This window comes from Papaver somniferum, chromosome 5, assembly GCF_003573695.1.
Source record: "Papaver somniferum cultivar HN1 chromosome 5, ASM357369v1, whole genome shotgun sequence".
Classification (NCBI taxonomy): Eukaryota; Viridiplantae; Streptophyta; class Magnoliopsida; order Ranunculales; family Papaveraceae; genus Papaver; species Papaver somniferum.
The window spans coordinates 48,858,112-48,868,064 of NC_039362.1; positions in this window are offsets into that span (position 1 = coordinate 48,858,112).

The window sequence follows — 9,953 nt, forward strand, 5'->3', positions numbered from 1 at the left end:
CACCATTAGCTGCAGTGACAGACTCATTACCTCCATAAGAAGAAGTAGAAGTAATGTTTGAAGCATCGGATGTCAAGTGATGAGTAGCACCTGAGTCAACATACCGAGGATTTTTTCCCATAACATTTGCAGAAGCAAGCATAGCCTGTAGATTTCTAGGAGGATTTCTGCCTTGATAATAAAAGTTAATCATATTACAGCACTCATCTGCAGCATGGCCATATTTGTGACAAATTTGACATGTTGGTCTATCTCCATATTAGATAGAGTTACTCCTGTCATTTGAAGTAAAAGAAGTAGGCCTGGCAATAGAAGTAGGATAAGAAACTGTTGATGTTGGAGAAGGTAGAATCCCAGCACCTCTACCATAACTGGAATTACGACTTCCTCTATGAAAACCTCTTGAACTACCTCTTCCATTATTATTACCAGCAGCATAGAAATCCCTATTTATGGACTCAGTGATGAATTTGCAATTTTGATATTGATAACTGTTAGAGCATGTTAGAGCATAGCTCGGTCGACCTCGCATGCGTTGCTATATCAAGCATGTTTGTCAATGTTAGTGACCAAAACTATGAGTCTTGATTTCTATCCTACATAGATAAGTCTCGGACTAGGATAGAAAAGTGTAATTGAGCTCAAGGACTTCATGGAGATTCATCATACAACGACGAAGATCTACTCAAGGAACCCTGGAACTTCATCAACAAAAAGGTATATGGAGACTTGAACTTATCTATCACTCAAAAGTCCATCTCTTCTATCTTCTACTTCTTAGACAAAAGTCGTATGCTATATAGACTGGATCATACACATTTTATATTCCAAGCCGAGTATATCTCGCCTATCTATATCTCGAAATCATGTGTTGGTAAAGCGTTTCGCTTTGATCGGGTTTATCTTCACCTAATGACGAAAGTCATATTGTTTCAATCACTTTGAAAATCGCTTTGACAAGAAATAGTGTAACAACTATATAACGTCCTCTAAGAATGTTTCAATGGTTGGAATGAGAGTTTAGGTCAATATAACAAATGATGGATATAAGCATTGTGTGGTAACACATATGTGTATAAGTCCTATTCCTTAATCCGAAGTTTGCGAACTTTGTTGATTGAGAGAAACCGGAGGAATTGGCTTTGCCAAGTCCGCGAACTGACGGAAGTTCTCTTGCCGAGAATTTCTGCTGGGATTTTCCAAAAACTCGTTTGCGTGTTTAATCCGCGAACTGGCGGAAGTCTCCTTGCCGAGATTTTCTGCTGAGTTTGGAAAACTCTGCCGATTGCCTTAAGTCCGCGAACTTGCTTGCGTACTTTAGTGGGTTATGATCTAAAGATGTGCTCTGAACATGAATCTTAAATTACTAAGGAATGCTTTATGCAAACCGTGGCTATAAAGTTCATGAGCCAATTCAATCGAATCGAATCATCTTTGTTTCAATTGTGTCTTGTGTAGTTACATAAGATCTCATAGCAATTGAACAACTCTCTAACTAGTTCATTTGAGTCAATTGAACTAGTTATGGTGAAGAAGAACAAGGTTAATATGAAATGCTCATATGGTTAACCTTTTGGGTTACTATGTTGAACCAACATACACGTACACGTTTGGGCATGGTTTTCACAAACCCAGTAAACGTATATCTCAAGTATGTGTGACAAGCTAAGTTTTCGATCTAACGGTTGAGAAATATTAGCTTGAATCTAAATCAGGTTTTCATCTTACGGTGAATATGGATTGCTTTGTAACTAAGGCAAAACCCTGATTTGAAGACTATATATAGGAGACATCTAGCATTGGGCAAAACTAATCCCCACACGTCTGTGTGATACTAGTGCTCTTTCTAGAGTCGATTCTCCTCTAACCTTTGGTTTTCTTTTCTAAAACCAGGTTAACGACTTAAAGACTTCATTGGGATTGTGAATCCAGACCGATACTAATTTTATCGTAGTTGTGTGATCTGATCTTGCATCTTCTATCGTACGAGTACAATCTATTGATTGGCTTGAGATAGTGAGAGTTCTCCGATAGGCAAGATAAAGAAGTCACAAACATCTTCGTCTCACTGTTTGTGATTCCTCGACAAACCGCCTGTGTAGTCAGGAAGGATTGTAGAGAGGTGATTGATTAATCTAAGTTGTTCTTCGGGAATATAAGACCGGATTATCAATTGGTTCTTGTTCACCTTGATTTCATATCTTAAGATTGAACAAAAACCTAGGGTTTTTCTATGGGAGACAGATTTATCCTTTTATATACTTTTCTGTGTGAGACAGATTTGTTTATTATCAAGTCTGTGATTTTGGGTTGCAGCAACTCTTGGTTGTGGGTAAGGTCAGCTAAGGGAATCAAGTGCGTAGTATCCTGCTGGGATCAGAGGCGTAGGAGTATAACTGTACCTTGAATTAGTGGGAGACTTATTGGGGTTCAACTATAGTCCATTCCGAAGTTATCTTGGAGTAGGCTAGTGTCTGTAGCGGCTTAATACAGTGTGTATTTAATCTGGACTAGGTCCCGGGGTTTTTCTGCATTTGTGGTTTCCTCGTTAACAAAATTTCTAGTGTCTGTGTTATTTCATTTTTCGCATTATATTGTTTATCTTTGTAATTGAAATAATACAGGTTGTGCGTTAAAGTTTAATCGATTAGAGATCCGACCTTGTGGTTGTTGACTTCATTGATTAACACTTGGACATTGGTCTTTGGTACCGTCCAAGTTAATCCTTGTATTTGATAAAGACTCGCTATTATTTTTAGCTTGAGTAAAAATCAAATCAAGAGAGGAATATTAACTCCTTGAGATACTTTTATCTAGATTGAGTCTGACTATCTAGTTGATTCTCTATCAAAGTATTTCGGAGTTAGTCCATACAGATTGCTAAGTGAAATATTGGGTGGTGTTGTTAGACCCCCGCTTTTCCAGAGCATTGCTCGGTCGAACTCGCATGCGTTTCTATCTCAAGCATGTTTGTCAATATTAGTGATCAAAACTATAAGTATTGATTACTAGCCTATTAGAGCTATGGTCTTGGATTAGGATAGAAAGTGTAGTTGAGCTCAAGACTCCATGGAAATCATCATACAAGACGAAGGACTACTCAAGGAACTGGTGGATCTTCATCGACTAAAAGGTATGTGGAGACTTGAACTTATCTGTCACTCAAAAGTCTATTTACTCTATCTCTTACTCTTGAGACAAAAGTCGTTTTGATATATAGACTTTCATTATACACATTTACTATTTCGAGCCGAGTTTATCTCGCCTATCTATTTCTCGAAATGTGTGTTGGTAAGCTTTCGCTTTAGCCAAATTCATCTTTACTAAGTGACGAAAGTCATGTTATGTTTCAATCACTTTGAAAATTGCTCTGACGAAAAATGGTCTGTGAATAACGGCTATATAACGTTCTCTGAGAATGTTTCAATGATTGAAATGAGAGTTTAGATTACATAACCATTGGTGGATATAAGCATTGTTGTGGAAACACATTTATGCATAAGTCTTATTCCTTGAACCAAAGTTTGCTAACTTTGTTGATCAAGAGAAGTTAGAAGTGGCGTGAGCCAAGTCCGCGAACTTGCGGAACTTCTCGGCCCGAGATTTTATGCTGGATTTTGTGTACTCCTTCCATGAGCTTAAATCCGCAAACCCAGTCCGCGAACTTGAGCAGGTTATATCTAAAGTCGGTTGTTCTTGAACTAATGTTTAAATAAACTAAGGAATGCTTTTGCAAACCGTGGCTATAAAGTTCATGAACCGATTCGAGTGAATAAAACCGATTTTGCTTCAATTGTGTATTGTGTAGTTACATAAGATTTCCTTGCAATTGAACAACTCTCTAACTAGTTCATTTGAGTCATTTGAACTAGTTATGGTGAAGAAGAATAAGGTTGATATGAGAGTAATCATAAATCTAACCATTTGGTTGACTTTTTGAACCAACAAATGTTAATGTTTGGGTACGGTTCATAAACCCAAAATTGGACATTTCATTTCTGTATGACAAGCTAAGTTTTCGATCTAACGGTTGAGAAATATTAGCTTGAATCTAATCAGGTTTTCATCTAACGGTGAATATTGAATGCTTTATTAATAAGCTAACATTGATTGGAAACCCTGATTTGAAAGTGTATATAAGGGAGAACTCTAGCAATTGGGAAACCTAATCCCCACACATTCTGTGTGATACTACTTGTGCTAATCTAGAGTCGATTCTCCTTTAACCTTTGGTTTCTTATTCTAAACCAGGTTAACGACTTAAAGACTTCATTGGGATTGTGAAGCCAGACCGATACTACTTTTATCGTAGTTGTGTGATCTGATCTTGCTGTTTCTATCGTACGAGTACAATTGTAATAATTGGCTTGAGATTTATATCTCCAATAGGCAAGATAGAAAAGTAATCACAAAAAAACTTCGTCTCATCGTTTGTGATTCTACAATATATTTTTTCGCTGCGTCGATTAGATTATTGTGAGGTGATTGATAATACTGAGTTTTTCTTCGGGAATATAAGTCTGGTATTATCGATTGGTTCCTGTTCACCTTGATTTATCAAATGATGGAACAAAACTCGTAGGTATATTCGTGGGAGACGGATTTATCTATTATCATAGACTTTTCTGTGTGATACAGATTTGTTTATTAAAGTCTTCGACTTTGGATCGTAGCAACTCTTAGTTGTGGGTGAGATCAGCTAAGGGAATCAAGTACGCAGTATCCTGCTGAGATCAGAGGCGTAAGAGCATAATTGTACCTTGGATCAATGTGAGATTGATTGGGGTTCAACTACAGTCCATACCGAAGTCAGTTTGGAGTAGGCTAGTATTTGTAGCGGCTCAATACAATGTGTTTCAATCTGGACTACGTCCCGAGCTTTTTCTGCATTTGCGGTTTCCTCGTTAACAAAATTCTTGTGTCTGTGTTATTTAGTTTCCGCATTATATTTTGTTATATAATTGAAATATCACAGGTTGTGCGTTGTTCAATCAATTAGAATATCCCGACCTTTTGGTTGTTGATTTAAATTGATTGACACTTGGATATTGGTCACTGGTACCATCCAAGTTATCTATCTTTGATAAAGACTCGCAGATTTCTATTTGCTTGAGTAAAGATCAAATCGAGAGATTGAGATATAAACTCTTTGATATACTTTTCATTGATTGAGTCAAACTGTCTAGTTGATTCTCATAAAAGTATATTGGAGTTTGTCCATACAGATTGCTAAGGAAACATTGGGTGTGGTTGTTAGACCCCCGCTTTTTTGATTGGAATCAGAGCAGGAAAACACGTTCAAGACCTTACAAGTCTGTGTTTGTAGCGATCTGAGGATGGACGATGCTATCTCAATAAATGCACCACCAGATCCAGGGATTTCAGAATTCTCTTCCATGACTGATTTAATAAAATCTGTAGAAGAAATTCTATCTAAACCTCCACCAGGTTTAAAATCACTTGAAGTGTTTTCAGTGCTTGAAAAGAAGTTTGAGATCTTATCTCTTGATGTTGAGTTATACCTCCAGAAAGAGCAAGAATCTCTTGACAGGATAAATCAAGTTATGATGAATAATAGTCATGTTGAGGTTGATATTGATTTACTAACCAGTGAGAGCAATGCTCCTCCTCTGCGTAATCCAATTAGTTGTGATAAACTAAACGAATTACAAGAGGAGTTTAAATCCCAATTATCTGAGTGTATCACCTCAAAGAATGAATTGACTCGTTGCTCAATTCATGATACTTCCTATCAAGATAGTAGTATTGTCTTCTTTTATGAAGAATCTAGGACGTCTCTTTTTATCAAAAGAGTTTCCCTTCGCAGTACTAAAAACTATCTGCAGAAACTGTTTTTATAAGTTGGAAAATAAGAAATCAGAAACATAAATCTTTTTGGGTTCTCTTGAAGTTCTTTGATAGACTTATAAAAACAATTCTTTGGGTGTTTCTCAACGCTACAAGATTTAAGACTTGTTGGAAAGAAACTCTTTCTTGGTGCCATGGTAGCAAGAAATTGTTCACCTCAACACAACTTTTTTGTGTTGAAAGTGCATCCTCACCAAGAAATGCCCTGCTATGTATACGGTGAGGGAAGCACAACAACTGGGGCGCACATATTATATTCGGTTAGGCTGTAGAATTCAATTGGACTTTTCTAAAAAGGTATTCTATAAACTTGAGCAATTTTTATGTTTTTATTACTTGTTTGAGTACTTATAATGATCCATGTACCTTGCTTATCGTTCATTTCTACCTAACTTGATCTGTGTTTAAGGTTCTTAAGTGTTTAGGTTTGAAAACATTAGTTCGGGATGTTTGGACTACATGGTACACATACCAAGTATGCATAATATCATTTAAAACCAAAATCCAGGGGTTTAAGTTCGCAAACCCCGTCTACATACTGCTCCAGGATACGAAAATTCGTTTGCAAACCCGTATGTATACTTGACGTCGATATTCGGTAAACTTGTTTTGACCGTAAATTCTTCGTACGAACTCGGATTGACCTCATTATTTTTGCACTGTCTTCCTATTTGGATTCTCTTCAAAATGGAGATGAGAAACCTTGAATTTGGATGAGTTAATATTGGTATTTGTTCTGTATCTTGTTTTTGAGTATTTTGCTCCGTTTCGTTGCACTTGTTCCACTTCTCTTGAACTTGGGCACTTGGATTCTTGGAGTACTACTCTTCTAAGATAATTTGTAGCTTTTACAAGAATGTTTTTGGTGAATCACAAAGAAGGAAGTTCAAGAATGGAAAATAGTATGCAGTGCTATGAAATTCTTTAATGTTCACAATCATCCTTTGTGACCTATGGTGCATAGTCGTTATTGACTTTGTATGTTCTTATTTGTTAAGAAAATCTTTTTATACGCCTTTGGTAGCTATTATTGGTGTAAATCCATGCGAAAAAGATTGATTCTACCCTATAAGGACAAATCATCTTGTATGTGCATTACGAGTTTGTCTTGTTGCCTATGAAACTTTTTATGAGAATTTATTCTTATTTTTGAGAAGGATTACTAGAGTTTGGAATAGCCATTATTGTGATTACAGATGGATATGTCCAACTGTTGATGGTGGTTTTTAGATAAGGGGTAAAATCGTAAAACCTTACGCATAGCATGACGTCACCGGTGACGCTAAATACATTTATTAGAAATTTAATGCACTTATGTAAAAAATTACTAGGGTATCTTTTTTCAAATGCTAAACTAAGGTTTCGACACACAAAACCTTAAGCCGCACAATCGCTGCGCATCATGGCAATTATGCCAAAACCAAAGCCGGACAATCGCTGCGCATCATGGCAACTATGCCAAAACCAAAGCCGCACAATCGCTGCGCATCATGGCAACCATGCCAAAACCAAGACGCACAATCATTGCGCTTCACGAAAACCGTGCCAAATTCGAGCTGCACAATCATTGCGCTTCACGGCAACCGTGCCAAATTCGAGCTGCACAATCATTGCGCCACACGCGCCATTGGCACATGTCAAGCGACGCTTGCGACCTAGCATGCCAAGTCGTGCAAACCTAGGGCCAAGCCGCCACACGCGCCATTGGCACATGCCAAGCGACGCTTGCGACCTAGCATGCCAAGCCGTGCAAACCTAGGGCCAAGCCTCCATGCCATTGGCACATGCCAAGTCGTGCAAACATGGGGCCAAGCCGCCACCCGCGCTATTGGCACATGCCAAGCGACGCTTGCGACCTAGCATGCCAAGCTGTGCAAACCTGGGGCCAAGCCGCCACACGCGCCATTGGCACATGCCAAGCGACGCTTGCGACCTAGCATGCTAAGCCGTGCAAACCTGGGGCCAGGCCGCCACACGCGCCATTGGCACATGCCAAACGACGCTTCCGGATTTTGAATAATGAAAGAATGTCTTGATTTAAGCCGTGCGTGAAGGAAGGAAATCGGGCCCACAAGGAAAAATCTCGCAACTCCCAAAGCATACGCATCTCCTTTGCTAACACCGGCTCTACCAAGCGCCTACTTTCCAAACACCAGCCATGTTCTCCTTTGCGAACGCCATGCCAGCCAGATGGCCCACACCCTTTTCAAGCTCCTTGATGGTGACAAGTCCCTCTCACACCAACTCTATGCTAGCAGCTCGGCCTCGCGTTCCAAAGCCAGGCCCCGAAGGCACCTGGTCACACTGGGATTTATGCAAAGATACTAGATGCAAGGATTGCGAATTCTACTTACATCTCGAAAAAGGTCAGACAAGTCTCCTTAGCCCTCTTTCACGACTTAATGTCTGGTTCTATCCTCGTCTGTCACCATCTTATGCTTACCTTGCAAAAAAGCCCATGTTCCAAGCTAAGCAGGGGACATAATGTTGATGGTGGTTTTTAGACAAGGGGTAAAATCGTAAAACCTTACACATAGCATGACGTCACCGGTGACGCTAAACATATTTATTAGAAAATTTGATGCACTTATGTAAAAAATTACCAGGGTATTTTTTTCAAATGCTAAACTAGGGTTTCGACACACAAAACCCTAAGTCGCACAATCGCTGCGCATCATGGCAATTATGCCAAAACCAAAGCTGCACAATCGCTGCGCATCATGGAAACTATGCCAAAACCAAAGCCGCACGATTGTTGCGCATCATGCCAACTATGCCAAAACCAAAGCCGCACAATCGTTTCGCATCATGGCAACTATGCCAAAACCAAAGCCGCACAATCGCTATGCATCATGGCAACTATGCCAAAACCAAAGCTGCACAATCGCTGCACATCATGGCAACTATGCCAAAACCAAAGCCGCACAATCGCTGCGCATCATGGAAACCATGCAAAAACCAAGCCGCACAATCATTGCGCTTCACGGCAACCGTGCCAAATTCGAGCTGCACAATCATTGCGTTAACGACAACTGTGCTAAATTCGAGCTGCGCCCAATCATTGCGCCCACACGCGCCATTGGCACATGCCAACGACGCTTGCGACCTAGGGCCAAAGCCGCCAAACGCGCCATTGGCACATGCCAAGCGACTCTTGCGACCTAGCATGCCAAGCCGTGCAACCTAGGACCAAGGCCGCCACACCGCCATTGGCACATGCCAAGCGACGCTTGCGAACCCCTAGCCATGCCAAGGTGAAAACCTAGGGCCAAGACGCCACACGCTATTGGCACATGCCAAGCGACGCTGCGACCTAGCATGCCAAGCCGTTGCAAACCTAGGGCCAAGCCGCCACACGCCATTGGCACATTCCAAGCGACGCTTGCGGCCTAGCATGCAAGCCGTGCAAACCTGGGGAGAAGATGCCACACGCGCCATTGGCCACATTCAAGCGATGCTTGCGACTAGCATGCCAAGCCGTGCAAACCTAGGGCCAAGCCGCCACACGCACCATTGGCACATGCCAAGCGACGCTTGCGACCTAGCATGCCAAGCCGTTGCAAACTAGGGCCAAGCCGCCACACGCGCCATTGGCACATGTCAAGCGACGCTTGCGACCTAGCATGCCAAAGCCGTTGAAAACCTTAGGGCCAAGACGCCACACGCGCCATTGGCACATGCAAGCGACGCTTTGCGACCTAGCATGCCAAATCCGTGCAAATCTAGGTCCAAACCCGCCACACGCGCCATTGGCACATGCCAAGCGACGCTTGCGACCAGCATGCCAAGCCGTGCAACCTAGGGCCACCCCAGCTGCCATTCGCGCATTGGCACATGCAAAAGACGCTGCAACCTCCCAGCTGCAAGCTCCACACGCGGTATTTGGAAATGCCAAGCGACGCTTGTCACCTAGCATGCCAACTCGTGCAAACTAGTTGCCAAGCCGCCACACGCGACATTGCACATGCCAAGTGACCCTTGCAACCTAGCATGCCAAGCTGTGCAAACCTAGGGCCAAAGCCGCTATGCGCGCCATTGGCACATGCCATGCAACACTTGAATTTTGGCATTACCACCTGCACCCG